At 41.1% G+C, this 17,465-nt stretch overlaps 1 protein-coding gene across 1 annotated transcript in view; it reads left to right on the forward strand.

Moving 5' to 3' along the window:
* IL31RA (interleukin 31 receptor A) overlaps positions 1-17,465 on the forward strand; it is a 238,220-nt gene that overhangs the window by 188,703 nt on the left and 32,052 nt on the right. Inside the window, exon 17 of the mRNA XM_080372935.1 lies at positions 1-17,465. This exon is cut by the window's right edge and continues 29,926 nt beyond it. The gene's annotated coding sequence lies outside the window, so the exon portion shown is untranslated.

Consider the following 17,465-nt stretch of genomic DNA (forward strand, 5'->3'; position numbering starts at 1 on the left):
GTGGCCAAGAAGGCCAGCAGCACCCTGGCTTGTATCAGAAATAGTGTGGCCAGCAGGACAAGGGAAGTGACCATCCCCCTGCACTGAGCACTGGTGAGGCCACCCCTTGAATCCTGTGTTCAGTGTTGGGCCCCTCACTGCAAGAGGGACACTGAGGTGCTGGAGCGTGTCCAGAGAAGGCAACGAGGCTGGTGAAGGGTCTGGAGCACAAGTTTTATGAGGAGCAGCTGAGGGAACTGGGTGTGTTTGGCTTGAAGGGGAGGAGACAAGAGCTCTCTACAGCTACCTGAAAGTAGGTTGTAAACAGGTGGAGGTAGTCTCTTCTCCCAGATAACGAGTGATAGGACAAGAAGGAATGGCCCCAAGCTGCACGAGGGGAGGTTCAGATTGGATATTAGGAAAAATTTCTTCACCAAAAGGGTGGTCAAGTATTGGTACAGGCTGCCCAGGGAAGTGATAGAATCACCACCCCTGGAGGTATTTAAAAGATGTGTAGAAGTGGTACTTAGGGACATAATTTAGTGATGGTCTTGTCTGTCCTGGGTTAATGGTTGGACTTGATATTAAGTGCCTTTTCCAGCTGAAATGTTTTTATGATTCACCCACACACCAGTTGCAGCACATTGAGCATGAGCACCCTGCAAGCCATGGGATGGTACTAACTCTCATCAGAGTAATTTTTCTTGTATGCTGATCTAGGAGAGACTGAAGACTCACATCTCAGCACAAATACATCATCTGACTTCCGTGGATCTTCCAAAACTGAGAGTTTTCATGGAAGTTTTTCCCTCCTCCCTCTGTGACTGCAGATATTGAAGGCACTGTGAGCCACTGTTCTTGATATGCTGACAACAATATATTTATGAAACAACCCCATGTTTACACCAGTTTTAGTAGAAAGACCTCATCTGTACAGCCCTCTCTTAAAACATCTTCCAGTACCTGAAGGCTCTTCCTGGCTAAGCGTATCTTTTCCAGTAGCTGCTGAGGACGTGCCTGACATTACTATGGCTGACAGAAGGAGCCTGGAGTTGTAGCCCAGCTGCTTTCTAAGGTACTCACAGAAAGATCAGCTTAGTGGACCAGTCTTGTGTCACAAGTAGAATGTGCTGTTAAATCAGGCTCCCCCACTTCTAGTTCCCTTAGGGCAGATCCATGGCTGGAACTAATAAATGGCAAGATGTCAGTCTGGTTCTCCTGATAGACTTGGTTTAGTGGTTTCTGAAGGTCACTGGACTGATTTTATTTCAAGGGGTTATACATTTATTATTCCTCCTGACCATACCATGGCAGCAGAGCAGGACAGATCTTCAGATGCTGCAAGCCAGCATAGCATCACTGACACCATTTTACCCAAAATAAAAAGCTGTGGAAACCCTAAGCGCCTGGGGTTTGGCACACAGCAGTTTGTGGATGAAATGTGCTTGTGACCTCTGGACCCAACAGCAGTCTGAAATTGAACAGGCTGTCTGCAGGCAGTGGTGACTGCCTCCTGTGTACATCAACAAAAGAGTAGCAATCCTGCCAAATGAATACACATTACTAAATAGCAATGAGGGAAAAAAAAAAAGGGCCACAGGGTCAGGAGAAAGCGACATGCTTGCAGGGTATCTGCTAAATTTTCAGTACATATTGTCTGATCCCTTGGTAGCTGATGCAAGTATCTAATTGCTGGAGACAGCACAAACAAGTTTTAATCAATAAATTAAGAAATGTGTTCAGAAGAAATCTGGCATGAGAACTTCAGTTCCACCAGAAAGCAGTCATTGGTTTTAGGATTCCCAGTACATGAGATGGTGTGTGAAATGGTAGAATATCTTACATAGCCAGGGCGATACTTTAGTATCAAGAAACAGTAAGATAACAAGTTTCAAGATCTGCTCAGGGTAAGTCTCTTTAGACCATGGGGTTTATTATTTTTGATAATTTTACAAGTACTTAATGGGAAAAAATATTTTCCCTCCACATATTATAGCTCCAAATAAAATATTCTGCAAAAATTAGACTGTTAAACAATATCTAGTGTATGCATATATAAAATTGGAAAACCATGAAAGGATTGTCAGGTGGTATTCTTCCAAAGTCTCTATTTTATTTACCTCAAAGATGACTGTAACATGCCATTTTAAGACAGTCATGTTGGATTTAACGAAGGTTACTTGGTGAAATGCAGAGCTCAGCTAATTTACACTCTTGCTGAAGATCTTGCCAGGGTAAATGACTGACTTCATCAGTAATTACGATGCAAGAAGACATCCAGCCACTGCTGCAATAGAAGACATTTTACTTTCCTGGAGAAAGTATCTGAACAACTTACTTTTGTTATCTTTCCTGACCAGGGTAAGTTCCTGAGGCAGTTTCTCTCCTGAAAACAAGAACTGGTGTTGGGATGAGATGCTACAAGGAAGAGATTATGTGGCGTGGTTTTTAATCCTCTTTATTTCAAGATAAGTATGTTCTTGCAAATAAAGCATGTTGTACTTAGAAATCCATAGATGGGATCCATCTGACTAAACTATGCTGTGGATATTTATTTGCACTGTAGATAGCAGTTTCTGAGCTAGTGACTCTAGAGTCCTTTACAGTCAAGAGAAAAATAGATGCTGCTAGCACACAACTAATCTCATCCTAAATCCAAATGTGAAAGTGGGTCAGATTAATGACATCCTTGACATGTAGGACACACGAGAAATACATTAGATAGAATTACACTTGCAGAAAACCAGGAAAGAGTTCATGTGCTTGTTTTACATGACTTCAAAGTGAAATGATACCGGGTCCTTCTGAACTGTCAACAATAAATCACCTGTGGTCCTCCAGGACCCTCTGCTCTCCAGTCTCAGTTTTGAGACATTATCCTGATCCACTGAAATAAAAAATGACCTCCCATTTACACAGGCTTTTGCTTAAACATATTTCAAACATGTGTTGTTCCAGTTTCTGTGACAAAAAAATCCATGATGATGGGTGATATAAGTTTGCCTTTCAATCAGGTTAAGTCAATTGAGCAAGGTTAAGATTACTGGAAAGACTAATACACTTGAAGGCATGCTATCACTGAAGTCACATGTGAAGTACAAGCAGTTCCTGGAAAGTCTTTGTGAATTTCCAGAACAGCTTCATAAAAGTTACCTTACACTTAGCTTACAGTCCAAACCAAGATAACCCTATGTCTCTGAAAGTATTTCGTTTCACACTTCCATATATGCTTCACATTTTCACTTTGTCATGAATTCGTTAAGTTCAAGGATCTCAATGTCTGAAGGCAACATCCACAATGTCAATAGGCTATTTGCTGTCATATGAAACTCCTCGGGGGTAGCCTTGACATGCCAGTAGGTATCTGGGACCTTCTTATGTTTGTTCAGTTGCATAACTTTATCACATATTTTTAGCATATGTTTTTAGTATTTATAATATATATTGTGTTTATAAGTATATTATTAAGCTTTTTACCTAACAATGATTTCTGATTTCTTAATTATTTTTTTTTTTTCAGCTGAGGGCATGCCAAAACCAGATTGCTTGCTTCTGCATTACTGGTAGGTCTGCCAGCAAGCTTATTGTCATGTATCATCATTAGCACGCATAAATGTGTCTTGATTCTTCTGTGTATTATGCTAACAATTTACTTTATCCAAAACTTTATTGAACTGGATTTTGTTAGATACCACTGAGAACCTCAATATATCCATATAACATGTTTGTATTGCTGTTTTCCCTCCAAGTTCTATACATCTTAATTCATGCTTTCTGTACTTCCCTGACTCTGGGAGTCATGTGACTAGCCATATCTGTAAGTTCACTGACTAAATTGTTCAGTGCTCACTGGCTTGAAAAGTTAATTAACTTTCAATACATTTGAAGCACTTACAAAACAAAGCATACCAGCTGAATGTAAAGCAATTTCATCTGTGGTTTGGCTTGCTAAAATGAAGTTGTGTTTGTCAACTGCCAAGGCCAGTAAGGCTAATTTAAAAGCATGCCTTTAGTGCGTTAGATACCCTAAGTCTGAAGGTGACTTCAGTTCTTTGAGTGCTTTTTATTGCCAAGGTTTGTATACATTGGAATACTTCATAATTGTATGTCTTGAAATGTGCTTCTACTTGGTTTTAAAGTGCCTACTGTGGCTTGGTGTTAAAACTGAGATATGATGCATGCTACTTGCAGAATTTCAAAAATCTCATTGATCTAGATGTTACACTGCATTTCGTCATTGGCCTGACTGACATTTCATCATTGGTAACTGACACAAGTAATGCCTGTACTAACATACCACCAGGTTACCAAATATTTTGATTCTCCTTTAGTAGAAGACATCTTGTTCCTTTTCTTTCCTTTTTTTTTATTTTATTTTTTTTTAATTCTTTATTTCATGAGTTGTCTCCTTGTAATTTTTTTTTTTTATCTGAATATAATATTTTTGGTAGAAAAGCATTGGAATTACATATATGCAGTTCTACAACTTTTAGCAGAATGTTTATTGCATTTTGCTGCCATATCTTTCTTTAAGTATCCTCTATTGATTATAATGAGCTGCTGCTCATTTACTGTCTTGAAAGAATTCCATGAAAGTCATAAGGAAGGAGATTACTTACTTTATCTAATAATGGCTGGACAAATCCTGAAATGCCGATCAAGTCCATAAGACTGTTATTTTTAATCTTCACCTCAAGATATTCTCCTCACTCACAGTAATTTCCGGATTTACCCAGGCGTTAACAGCTTGCACATTTGTATTCATAAATACAGGCTGGTGGTATGCATGCTCCAATGTCTATTCTAAAATACTCCAGTGATTTCAGTACTGAAAGATAGCCTATCTGCTTTTAATTAATAGGCTGAAGTTCCTGAAAGGACAATGAAATAACTGAGTAGATAAAGAAAGTTTTTAAAGCAAGAAAAAAAGAGTCAGTCTTTCAAAAGGGAAGAGCATATAGCAAGTGCACCAGTTGATCATAAATAGCTGTTTCTCTGAAGTACTTCCAACACAATGAATGTCTTCTTGTAAATCACAAAATAGCAATGTCATGATAAATTATGATATACACAGTGTTCACTCTTCACTGAACTTGGCTGGCACTTAGGTGCTTCATTCCAGCTCAGGATCTATCCTCTTCAGATTAAAGAGCTGTTATAATTTACTGTTTGTTTAAAAACAGATTAATTATATGCCTCCTGTTTTCTCAGAGGCAGACTTCATTCTGCCTAGTCTGAGCTATTAAAAATGCTGGCATTGATGCTCTAGCTGAAAGATCAAAGACACAAAATCCAACAACTCTGACATAAAACAGATACCATATTTTAGACAAAGTTCCATTTGGCATGGGTTCTTTAACTGATAAAGACACAGCATATCAGAGATAAGAAAAATGAAATGGCCGTGACTTTGCACTGTCGACTATACTGTATTTGCTATAGCTGGAAAACAGCATAGTGAACAGACAAATTAAAAAATTGTTTTAGTTCCCAGTCAGCCACTTATCTCTTTTTCACCTTTTGTAAACATTAGATTAACTGTAAAGAGATTACTTGAGATACTGGCATATAATTTCTTTGTCTGACACTGCCACACTACAGCATTATTATCATCAACATCACTGTAATGCTTCCTAGTTTGTGGCTGATGCCATTCCTCATTCAGGAATACTTTCATGGAACCTTTTCCCAGTGTGTGCATGGAGTTGGTGTCAGTGACTTAGCAGGTCTGCTTTGGCTTGGCCCCTTGTCATGCCATGTCTATACTGCAAATAAAGCAGAGCTAGAGAATGGTCTAACCCAAGTCGCCAACTAGCCATGTTCATACTACATGTCATTTGATCTTCTGGGTCCCGTGCAGTTCTTGTGGCCCACAAGACTAACCTTTGTGTGCTTTTTTGGTTTTCAGTTCAGGGTATCTGAAATAATGTGATCACTGTTTTGCAAAGTACCAGTGGCATCACCAGTATGAAACTGAAATGAGGATAGAGAAGTGACCAGGATAATGTTGGAGGAGGAGGCAGGGTGCAGAAAGCCAGACCTTACACAGTGATGGTGATGCTGCCTAATGGATTCCCAGCACAATGCTGTAGGTGTTACCACCTTCTGTGTTCCTTTTCTCCTGGAGGCTTTGTGAACACACGCATTGTGCTGGCCCTAAAAATAATAGTTTAGCTCCTTATTGCCTCATATATATTGATTTAATTCAGGAAAAGAACCTCAATGTATTACTTCTCCTTCTGTCCTGGCAGGTTTAGCCCCAAATTAGAGCTTTAAGCTGAAAGGAATGCACTGTTATTAATTGGTTCTGGTTGCCAAACAAGAAAGCATTATTATTACTCTTTCATCCAGGTTTGCTCCATGCTGATCTGGCAGCACCGCGTGAGAAAACTTGTGTCCAACCCTCCTGAAGGATTTCACCACTCCTGGGCCGGTCCAGCTGGGCCAGCCTGCTGGCACGGGTCTACCCCAGATTTGCAAGCAGCTGGGATCGTACAAGCATCTTTACAACCTGTTATTCTAAACCATGCGGACCTGTTGGTCAAAAATCTGCATTCCTCTTTCTTCTCATGTTGTATTCGTTGTTCTGTAAAATCAAAGTTTTCCCAGGTAAGTATTTTTCTCACTTGTTGCTGTTTCTTGGTGTGCGGGTGGTGCGATGCCTGCAGCTGCACAGCCTTTCATCTTCTTTGTTTCTCAGGATCTTTCTGTGCTTTCCACTCATGCATGTGCACATTTTTGAAGAATTGCTCTGCATTTACTCCCAGCATATGGTCAAACATGGGAATCCTCGCAGCCACTTGAAACCCCTTTATGGTGGAGGTTGACCAGAAGTGAGTGGCCACTGGGGCTAAAGTCTTTCCCCTGCCACTGGAACTGGTGGTGTGGTGCAGCCACCTCCTTCACAAGGTGTGGTGGTGTTGCAGCTATTTCTCTCCCGTTTTGTTAACAACAATATCTGCCAGAGGGAGTTCCTGCTATTGAAAGCAGACTGGGTTAAAAGCATTATTTTCAAGCTCCCACAAGGGAGGACTGAGGGTAAAGAAGAATATGTACAGCCTGCAAAACACGACTCTTCCCCTGGAAGCAGAATTTTTTCCGGTAATGGAGCCATTAGTGAAGCTCAATGGAAGGTAGCTGTGACAAATCTGCATGCCTCTGTATATTCAGAAAGAAAGCAAAAATACCCTTCAGAGAGAAAGTAAAGGATTCAGCGCCCACAGCAAAGCCACTAAAAGCAACAAAACCCTTCCTGTGATTTCAGGAAATGCAGGTCTCTCCACTGTTCTGTACCGTCAGGTTGATTTGTGACAGGCCACACTGCTGACATCTTGCCCCTTGCTACAGACAATTTTTCTGATCTGACAAATCAGTAATAAGAATTGCAAATTCTACCGGCCAGGAGGCAGCTCCATCCTCTGGCTGGAGGCATATCTGCTCCAGGGCTGTTCAGCTTCAGCGAGATCTGGGACAGATCACCCCATGGCTGCCTCGCTGACCTAGTAGGATGTTTCAATGAATAAATGTTTAAGAAAATTATGAGCAATGTATTCCTCAATCTATTACAGAGCTAGCATCAGTGCTAGTAAATTATATGCATGCAGAGTGAAGACAGTCAGACTTCAAGGATCACATCTTCAGGGCGCATTCCACTGACAAGTAAATCAAGATGCTTAAGTATTTAGTGCCAGCAATTTTATCTTGGCTTTCTTACATAATGAACTATGTGTGCTTACAAGGCAGGATATCATTGCTATCATATTACCTCAAAAATACATTTATAATCAGAGTAGTGGTTTGTTGTTTTTTTGGTTTTTTTTTCCTAACTGAAACCAGAATAATAGCAAAGAATCTGAAACTTCAGTTTTAAATTACTTTGAATGATTTTAGTGTCAGTTCTGAGCTAAGTCTATGTAGGTCAAGAAATCTATCCTGGTATCACACATATGAACTGCATATACTTTCAAAATATTTTCACTAGACTAAAGCTGAGACACTTGTAATTTTTTAAGTTGTCCATAGGGTCAAATCATAAAAAAATAATCAAAACCAATTGTGAGATACCAAAAATATAAAGCAACTCTTATTTTACTATTCTGGATGGATGTAGAAAATACATGAAAACCTTATATGTCAGAAACATTTTTAAAACTGTCTGAAATAGGCCAGCATCCAAACTGAAGCTGAGGCAATGAAAGACATTTGGGACATAAATAGAGATGACTGGTGGAGAGAGAGCAAGGAAAAAGGAATTGATCAGTTAAGTGAAATGTAATTGGCAAGTCTCCCTGACATCTCTACTGAATACCCTTCAACTGTAGTTTGTCTTGCTCATCTATTAAGCCTCTCACACACATCTGCTTACTCTGTAGAACTTTCTTACTTCTGCCAAGAAGATTTGCAAAAGGAATAAATACATCTATCTCTTTATGCATACTATATATGTATATGTACATACATATGCACACATATGTATGGAATTAAACCATTTTACACCAGAAAACCATGAAACTCAAGCAACTCAGTGACAATCCACTTATTTGCTTATTCCAGTTTTTCTCACTTTTTTTTCACTGCCCACATAGTCTTGAACTTGATGTCTGCCTAACTTCTGTAGGTGTTCTGTGGATGTTGAAATTTATTAAGGATGTATGAAGGCATTAGTCTAAAGTGGTAAGAATTACATTATAAACAAATATGCAAAATATAAACATTGAATATTTTTTTTTAAATGAAGACACTATTGTACACTGGTTTACTTGTCAGAGCAAAACTGGAAAGGAAGGCCCTTCTTCTCGGGGTAAATGCACATACATACAGAAGGTGGCAAAAGAATAAAAGGTCAAAGTTTCCCGTTAAGAGTTCCTCACAGCACTTTGCACCAATCTTTCATGGGTTCATGCTCCTCTTTCTATATTGTTTCCCCAACTCCGCTTATGCTGTTTATAATAAAACACAGCTGCTAGAAATTATGGTGAAAGTTAAAGAGTGATTTTAAAGCAGTTCTGCAAAGGCCTGTTTGTATTTCCTGTCAGGTAATTTTTTCAGAAGAAAAAAACCCCAAACTTGCAATAATCTACAAAAATGTGGTCCTTTCACTGATCTGTGAAGTGGGCCTGTAAGTTCAAGAAACACTGCACACATTTTAACCTCTTCATTCCTGAATTCAGATTTTTTCTGATCATGATATCTGATCATGAAGCTTTGCACCTACTGCCCCACACTTTGCTGTATCAAGCATTACCACCCCTAGAGAAAAGTGGTTCAAAATCGTTGTTATGGCAATATTGTCTGTGTTTAAAATATTTCTGTCTTAGTCTGTCAGGTGCAGTTAGTGAAAGATCAGCATCAAAACTGAAGTGAACTTCATGTTTGCTCCTGCAGATCTACTGTTTTCAACCCAGCTAAAGCAGCACCACCCAGGAAAGGGCTGTAGGCTCACCTCAGTCCCTCGGGATTGAAATCATCATCTTCGCCCTGTTTCCCAGGGGTTGCTTTAATCATTAACTGGACAGTAATTGGGTAAAGGAAGGGAAAAGATTAACTTCCATCATTCCCACAGAGTTTACTGACCCTTGTGAAAATGATGTTAAGAAGCCACAGAGGGCTCAGGCTTAGCTCATAGACTGTTGTTTGGGCTCCTGTGCTAGACCTGCTTGGTGTGGTGTGTACGCTGGGACTGTGGGATGTGGCCACGTCATCTGTCTGCCAGCCCTCCACTTAGAAGAAGGCTTTGGCTGCAGCTGAAATACTCTCTTCTCAGTCATTTTAAGCTTGTAGCATTTCCCTCAGCAGAAACATACTGTGTATGTTTGAAGCACTGTTCAGTGGCTCTGATATTTGGACTGATTTTTTTTCCTCACACATAGTATTGTTAGGGCACATTTACATAGGATCATAGATTCATGGAATGGTTTGCTGAACTTGAGTTCAGGTTAGAGATTCCTATGGCTTTTCCAAAATCTAGACCTTAATTAATATGTCAGGAATGCTAGCAGACAATGGATTGAGATTAGGGCCCAGCTAGAGTTTTGCACCCGCACCGACTTTTAATTCCATATAGGTTGGTTCTAAAGTTTGATGCTGTGCTGTAAGAAAAAAAATGAATGTCACCCAGAATGGATAAAATTTATCAACTGGATATTTACATCAGAAAAGAATGGATGAGCTGAAATCACAACTGTGTTTCAAATATAAAGAACAAATACAGTACTTACAATGAAGAATTTAAAATACCCAATTTCAGTCCAGAGTAAGTTTGTGAATTAATGTTCAAGCTGATTGTGAACGTGAAGATGTGTATGTCTGCATCTGTGTACAGGTTTATGATGAATGAGGATCAATTTACCCACAAAGCTGCAACTGGTACTGCTACAGAAATTTGGAAATTTGTCAGAAAAAAGGCAAGTTGTTTTCTGGCTTTATTCTAGATTAACCATAAATATAAATCATGACCTGGTACGGTATAAGTCCTCAGGAAAGATCTGTGGAATGCAGACATCCTGTTAATGTAATCAGTCATCAGGGGTTACTTTTGCTCTATGCTAACAGGATAGAGAGAACATTTGTCTGGCTATGAACCTGACAGTTTTATAGAGGCACTCTTATGTGCCAGTTACAATTTTCTCTTTTATCCCCCTGCCCCAAAGTAATCTTCCCAAGAAAACCTCCCTGAACATATGTTGCTTGTTCTTACTTATTTGTCACTGACTGTTGCTCACAAGCCCACCAAAGCTTCTAAAGAACAAGGGTTGTTTATCAAGTCCAGCAAATGTCTGGGCACATGCATAGTGTTTACTAATGACCATGCAGTTGTTCTGTAACAGAGAATTCCAGCAATATCACGTGAGAAGGGAATCCTTAATTATTTCGGCCACTCATAATTAATTTAATGATCTAAGCTTAGCTGGTTGACTAGACTGTGGTAAATGGGTCTAACATGCTTTGGCTTCTTGAACTGATTTTTGACATATTCCATGTAATGTTAACATTTGACAAGAGACTACTCAGAGCCTTCACAATATGTGGAAAGATATTCGCATCCCTTGGCTACTCTTCTTTATATGCATATTTTAGATAATACATCCCATAGCAGCATCACAGCTTGGAAAGGTTCTGTTGCAAGACTTCCGCTTTTTATTTTTATTATGTTGGAAGTAACACATACTGTTACTCTGCAAAAAGTGATACACAAGGCTTCCTTATTATGCAGTACTTCCGTTTATGAGACATTTAAGGCTTTTGTACTGTTAGCTGCATTGCATTCACAGTCATTCATTCAATAACATGGTACAAACTACTTTCTTTTTCAATGTCTGATTAAATGTTAAAGAACATTCCTTTGACTCAGCTGGGAGAGGGAAGGGTTGGAAAGGAAGCAGAGTGTATCAGCGGTATGCACAACTGCTACCATCCTCGCACGAGCTGATTCTAGTCATGACACATCAGTGGGGCAGGTCTGTGCATCTGGTCCTGTGTCCACATAGGGGCACTGAAGGCTAGTCCACAAACCAGCACAGACCTCCTGCTGGCTGATCTTAACTTCCCCTGATCCTACCTGCTTGATTTCTTGTACCCACTTTGTAGGGGGGTGTGGGGGGGAAAGTCAGTCTGCTGTGTACTCTAGATCCACATGTATTTGATCAAAAGGCATAGCTGCCAGATGACTGAGATCTTTTGAGAGGTTTAGGACCTGTGTTTTTTCCCACCTGGCTGATTGTGGAGCTCTGGATTTCTGCTAGCCTACTTGCAAATAGCTTTGCTTTCAGTTCTTGTGTGTAGTGTTATGAGTCATAATTATTTAGACTGCAACACAGACTTAGTTTCAGATCCTTCTCATAGTGGGGAAACTTCCTCTTCAAAAGTGATCTTTCATATGCAATTTATACACAAGCATGCTGTGTGTGGCTATATCTGTAACAAATCAGAGTACTGCAGAAGAGCAGGTTCACTGGTAAGGACACAGGTTCTTCTCCAGAAAGTCAGCCTTCAGCTTTTTCCCAGCCCCTGTCTTTGGGTGCTTCATGGCAGACATTTAGGATAGTTTCATTAATTTCTAATGCTAAATACACCAGTGGTAGCAGCCTTCTTTATGGCAGTTGTTGCAAGACTTTCAGTTCTTCTTAGAAAGCAGAAACAGGAAATAAATAGGATTTGCTGTGATTTCAGGACTTCTGTTTTCTCTTCTACCATAATTTAACATGAAGATTTTTTCAGTCCCTTATTTCTGCTGAGTCTTTGCCAAGTCTTGCTGTTTCCACCTATATGTCATGGACCTTCTAAGTTACCGGGGTGTGAGGCAGGAAGCTGGTAAGGCCATATTTACAAAACTTTATGTACCACTGGACACTGTGCACCTGACGTTTAAGAGCTTCAAAAGCCTTGCTTCAGTAGCTGCCTAAATCTGTGGGGGCCTTAAGTTCAAGGTGGAAAATCTTATGTTCCCAGGGATCCTTAAGCTCCCTTTCTGCAGCAATCTCAAAACATCTCGGATTCAGGGAGTCTAAACAGCTTGATCACTATATTGCACTAAAGTGCTATTAGGTTGCACTAACAAGGAGTGCATTTGCTATTACTGGCAAGTAGATTCAGAGGACATGTAATGAATATCCACAAGATTAGGCTCTACATAAAACACAGTGGCAGAAAGTGGTTTTATTTGAAATAATAAGACAGGAGGAGCTGCAGAAGAGCATGTTCCTTTGATGCAGCAGCTAGAACTGGTATTGCCCATGTGAAGGATGACATTTCAATGCCCTCTACCCTAAGCCACTGAAGGACACACTGCCTGCCTCTGAGGACGAGGCCCTGAAGCACAGGCTAAAGTGCTCTCCTGCTAACTTCTGAAGGACATCTTTCAAGGTTAACTGGGTCAGAGAAGGAATAGTCCTTTAGCCTAATGACTGGAGCACTCAGGAAGAACAAACTTGGGCCTTGGAGCCTAGAGCCTGGATTGTTTCTGTATTTTTACAGAAGAGTAAAGCAGAGGGCAGAGCCTTGGACTCCCCAGCAAACTCCCTGACTGTGTTCCCACCACGTGGCTGTTGCTCAGCCTTCCTTTGCTCACTCACTCCATGCAAAGATCTACATGTGTGATTGTTCCTGCTTTTTCCTCTCCAACATACACAATTTGTGCATATAGCATGAATATACGTGTGTACACATACACTTCTCATGCACTCACATACTCAGGCACAAGCACTGGCAGCTAGGGCATTCATTCTCTTGGCAGATAGGAAATGTTTTGCTCAGCTCAGCTCAGCAAAAGCAGGAACCTTGACTGCAGACTTATTAATAAATAAGGTAAAATGGCAGAAGGAAAATTTTAGTCGTCACCCAACTGAGAAACAATGCAGGCACTGAATCTAGCAGTTACACTTTTGAAATGGAGCCAGATGCACTGGAGACCAATTTGTATCCTGTAAGTGTGTAATATATAAAATTTATGTGATTTAATCACAAATAGAATGGCTGTATAAACCTTAGAATTCATTGGTTTTTATACTGGAGGAGTCTAGAGAACTTCCTTGTGTCAGATATCTAACTGTTTGAAAGTTTTTTTCTACTACTAAGTTAAATAATTTTTATTAGAACAGTTTTCAGTTTATGTGCTCTCTTCCAAAACATACATATTCATTGGAGGGACAAGCAGTACACTTGGCGTGGGGCTGCATGTGTGGAGCTGCCAGGGCTGCCACTGACATCCAGAATGTTTTCAGGCTAGAGGAACTCAAATTCAGTCCAGATGCCAGCAAACTCTGTGCTCGGTGGTTGTGGCCAACAGTCAAGGCAGGAGGATGGCTCTCCTCTGAAAGGTGTGTTGAAATGGCTTTTCACCTGTGAAAAACATCCAAAACCCGCTGAAATATGTGAGCAGGCCCTTTACCTATTGTTTAGCAGATCCCTCATGTTATTTCAAATACATTTGTGTCATTTTCTTCTTGTGCCAGGGTATGGCCCTTGTTAAAGCCCCTGTACAAGGGTCAGCTTGATAGGATGACTGGCTATTTTAGAGAAGGCAGAATGTGTCAGAAAAAAAATAGGGGTAAATGGGCTGAAACACCTGCCCCAGACCTGGTTTTGGTCTAGTCGTGTTTTTCTGGATGGCAGCAGACTTCTCTGTCTTGTCTGGATGCCGAGGAAGTCCCTTGCTTCCTGCCACTGCTGAAGCCTGGCATCTTGCCTCTTGGCTGCAGTCTCTGCTTTGCTGCCCACACTGAGCTCTCCCTGTCACACCCTGTCTGCCAGGCTGCCCGTGCTGCCACAGGGATGCTGGCTGGGAGCAGTACCCCCTGTCCGCCAGCACAGCCCCCCAGCACCATGGGCAGGGCAGGGAGCACTGCACCTCCATGGCTGCCCCGCAAAGGAGCCTAACAATGGAACTGAGGAAGGAAAAGGCAGGCCTGGTAGGGAGCCAGGCTTCAGGTCTTTGGCCAATAAAGCCATTAGAAATAGCAGAGTGGGGATGGTTAAGGGAGCAGGCGAGCCAGGAATGTGGAAGTCGACTGGGAGCTGGGACCAGCACTGGGAGAGAACAGGAGACAGGGAACAGGCTTGGGAGGTGGCGGTGGGACAGATGGGCCGCCTGCTTCTTGTCCTAACCCTCCATCCCAGGTATTGCAGACTTACTGCTTTCTTGGACTTCTGTGACCACATTTTCATGTTGCCCACATACTGGCACGACAAGCTGATTGTGTCCTGCTGGCTGAGTGGCAGCCTCCTCAGATCAACGCCTCCCCAGCATCCTAACCATCAGGACAAAACATCCATATTCTGGACAAGATTTTCTGGTAAACCAAGTGACCCGAAGCAACTAGTGGTCTATATTTGCATAGCAGGTGGAGTCATATGACATCTGTGTGGCCTGCTGCAAACTTAATGTCCTGGGTGGTGCCTGGTAAAGGGTTGCACTGGCCAGATGTGGTCTCTGATTCAGTTTTGGGGCTAAACTTGACTGGGGCTGGTGGATGTCCCAATGGGTTTTAGTAGGCATTTGTTTGTTAAAGGCTGGAAAAGGTTGGGTAGATTTGCACACATCGAACAAAAGCTATGTAAAGCTCTTTGTCTGGGTCTAGCATCTCTCTCAAGCTATAGGAATCACAGAGAGCCACAGGAGGATTGCCCAGACCTTCAGAGCCCTGGGCATGGAACTGATGATCATCATGCCATCTTTGTAGTGAGCATCACAAAAAAGTGTGACTAACTGAACTAGATCAGTCCAAAGTTCTTTCTAGCCAAGTGCCCTGTCTCCAACAGTTGCCCAGAGTGAAAGTTTTAGGAAGAGAATAAGAACAAAACCAGACCTGTGGTAACAATTCCTCAAAATGTTCCTCCAACTTCCAGCATGCTGCGTGACATGTTGTGCATTAACGAGGAGGAAGACGTTTACAGCTCCTTTGTGATGCTTTCCATCCACATGGGACATGATTTAATCCCACATTGCAAAAATATCAACATCAGAAAGGGACAGGAAAGTGATGGCTCTTTTGACTGTGACCTGTGGCATTCCAGAAACTAGGGATGGATGGTGACAGTGAGGAATAAAGGCCAGCAAATGTCCCAAGACTTTCCAAAGAAAAGAATGAAGAGCAGAAATGAGGATGTATTGTCCCACTTACGTTCTTTTCATGCTAGTGTCTTTTGCTGGTGCTATGAGTTGACTTCATATATTTCCTCAAAGCAAGGTTCAGGTGTTACAGGTGTTCATAGATGCTGATTTCCAGCACTTGTAAACTGTGATTATCCACTAATACGATGGTTGTTAGCCAATGTTTTGCAAACTAGCACACCTCAGTTGCAGCAGTACCTCCCTGTACTTAGAATAGAAAATAACTATGGTAACTGTGGCCCCTGCTGTCAAACACTGACTTTTGGAGTGGTGCCTGTTGTGCATTGGCCCCTGTAGTAAATGTATCTATATATGCTCCCTGTAATAAATAAGCAGGGAAACAACATAAAAAAAACATTCCAGTCAAGACTGCAAGGGGACTGCAAAGTTCATAACCATTAATTCTTCTTTCTCAAACATTTCTTGCATTAAAAATTGAATGAAGTGATGAGCCAAGGAGGAGGGCTTGTGAAAAGCTTGTCAGGAATAAATATTTAGAAAACTTTGCTATTATAACATAATTCCTGACGAGTTTATCTTAAAACCTCTTGCTTTATACCATCTTTCAGCCCAGAACTTGCACAAAAATGGATATTCAAAGTGGTTTCAACTGAAGCATATTCAGGCTTTCCATATCTGTTTCTAATGTTTCCCTAGACACTACTTTGAACTATTTAGGAAATCTCAAGGGTAGTGTTTGTTTAAGATTGGTGAACAGAATGGTACTGCAGCCTGGGAACTGCACAAGCAAAAGAGAAATACTGTCCTCACAAAATACAGTGTGGATGCCTTGAATTACTTTGTATTATAGCTGATGCTAAAATTAGCAGTGGAGCATTATTGTTGTGGGAGCGTGGGGAGTGTGTCATAGCACAAGCAGAGCTCCAGCAGCAGCACCCAGGACTGGCCAGTATGGGAGCTCCCACTGTCCTCCCTGCCTGGAAATTCCATGTTTCTCTTACATTTCATAATTTAAAAAAAGTATTACTTTCAGCCTCCATCAAAAATATAAATCACCTCAATTTTCTTTCTTTGAGCACACTAAAAAGTTGTCATTATTATCATGTGCTTAATGCTTTAGTCCTTGCAAACTCTGTTCTAACAACCCTCACATAAACAAGGCTGCAAGGTCTGGTCCTTGCATCAGCAGGGAACCTTCACATGGATAAAAAGAGACTTTACATTTTGCTTGTACCTTCCAGCAATGGCTTGTTATTAGCTATTCATAGTATCATCCAAATTAGATAAAGATAAACAACGGAAGAGTGTTTTCTCTTAGGTTGTCATAACTATTTATTTGTTATGTTTTTCTTTCTAAAATAAAGAAAACTGTGGCTTCATATTTCAGCCCAAAGGCATGTTCCTAGCTGTGCTCGAGCCCTGCTGTGCTTCTATGTCCCCAGACTCCTTGGAAACATGGAAACAGGGGTTTTATTTAAGGAAACAGGAAAATGATCAGGAGAAGATTGGCAGTGCTTCCTGTATTTTTATACAAGAGAAAGAGCAGGACAAAAAAGTGCAATCACAGCTTTGTCCATCATCTGGAAGCAAATACTAAATGTCTAGCTTTACACTTCAGACCACCCAGTCATATTTCCAGTTCCTTCTTTCACCAACTTTACTCGCAGGCCCAGATATGGGCAGGACTGGGGCCACCCCATTATATCTGTAACACTCTCTGATACCCTCTGTACCAACTGTAAAGCCAAATCCTCCTGTTCAGTTCTGTAGTCTCTCCTGTGTGGGCAGACACTGTCATATCTACATTTCCACTGTTACTGATCAGAACTGGTCTTGCTACAGCTTCAGGTTTGCACTACTTTTGGGTCTATCTACTCCAGTTTTATGGGTTCTTTCTAGACAGAGAGTGGGTATGGTG

The sequence above is a fragment of the Falco punctatus genome, assembly GCF_963210335.1.
Source record: "Falco punctatus genome assembly, chromosome: Z".
In the NCBI taxonomy this organism is placed as follows: domain Eukaryota; kingdom Metazoa; phylum Chordata; class Aves; order Falconiformes; family Falconidae; genus Falco; species Falco punctatus.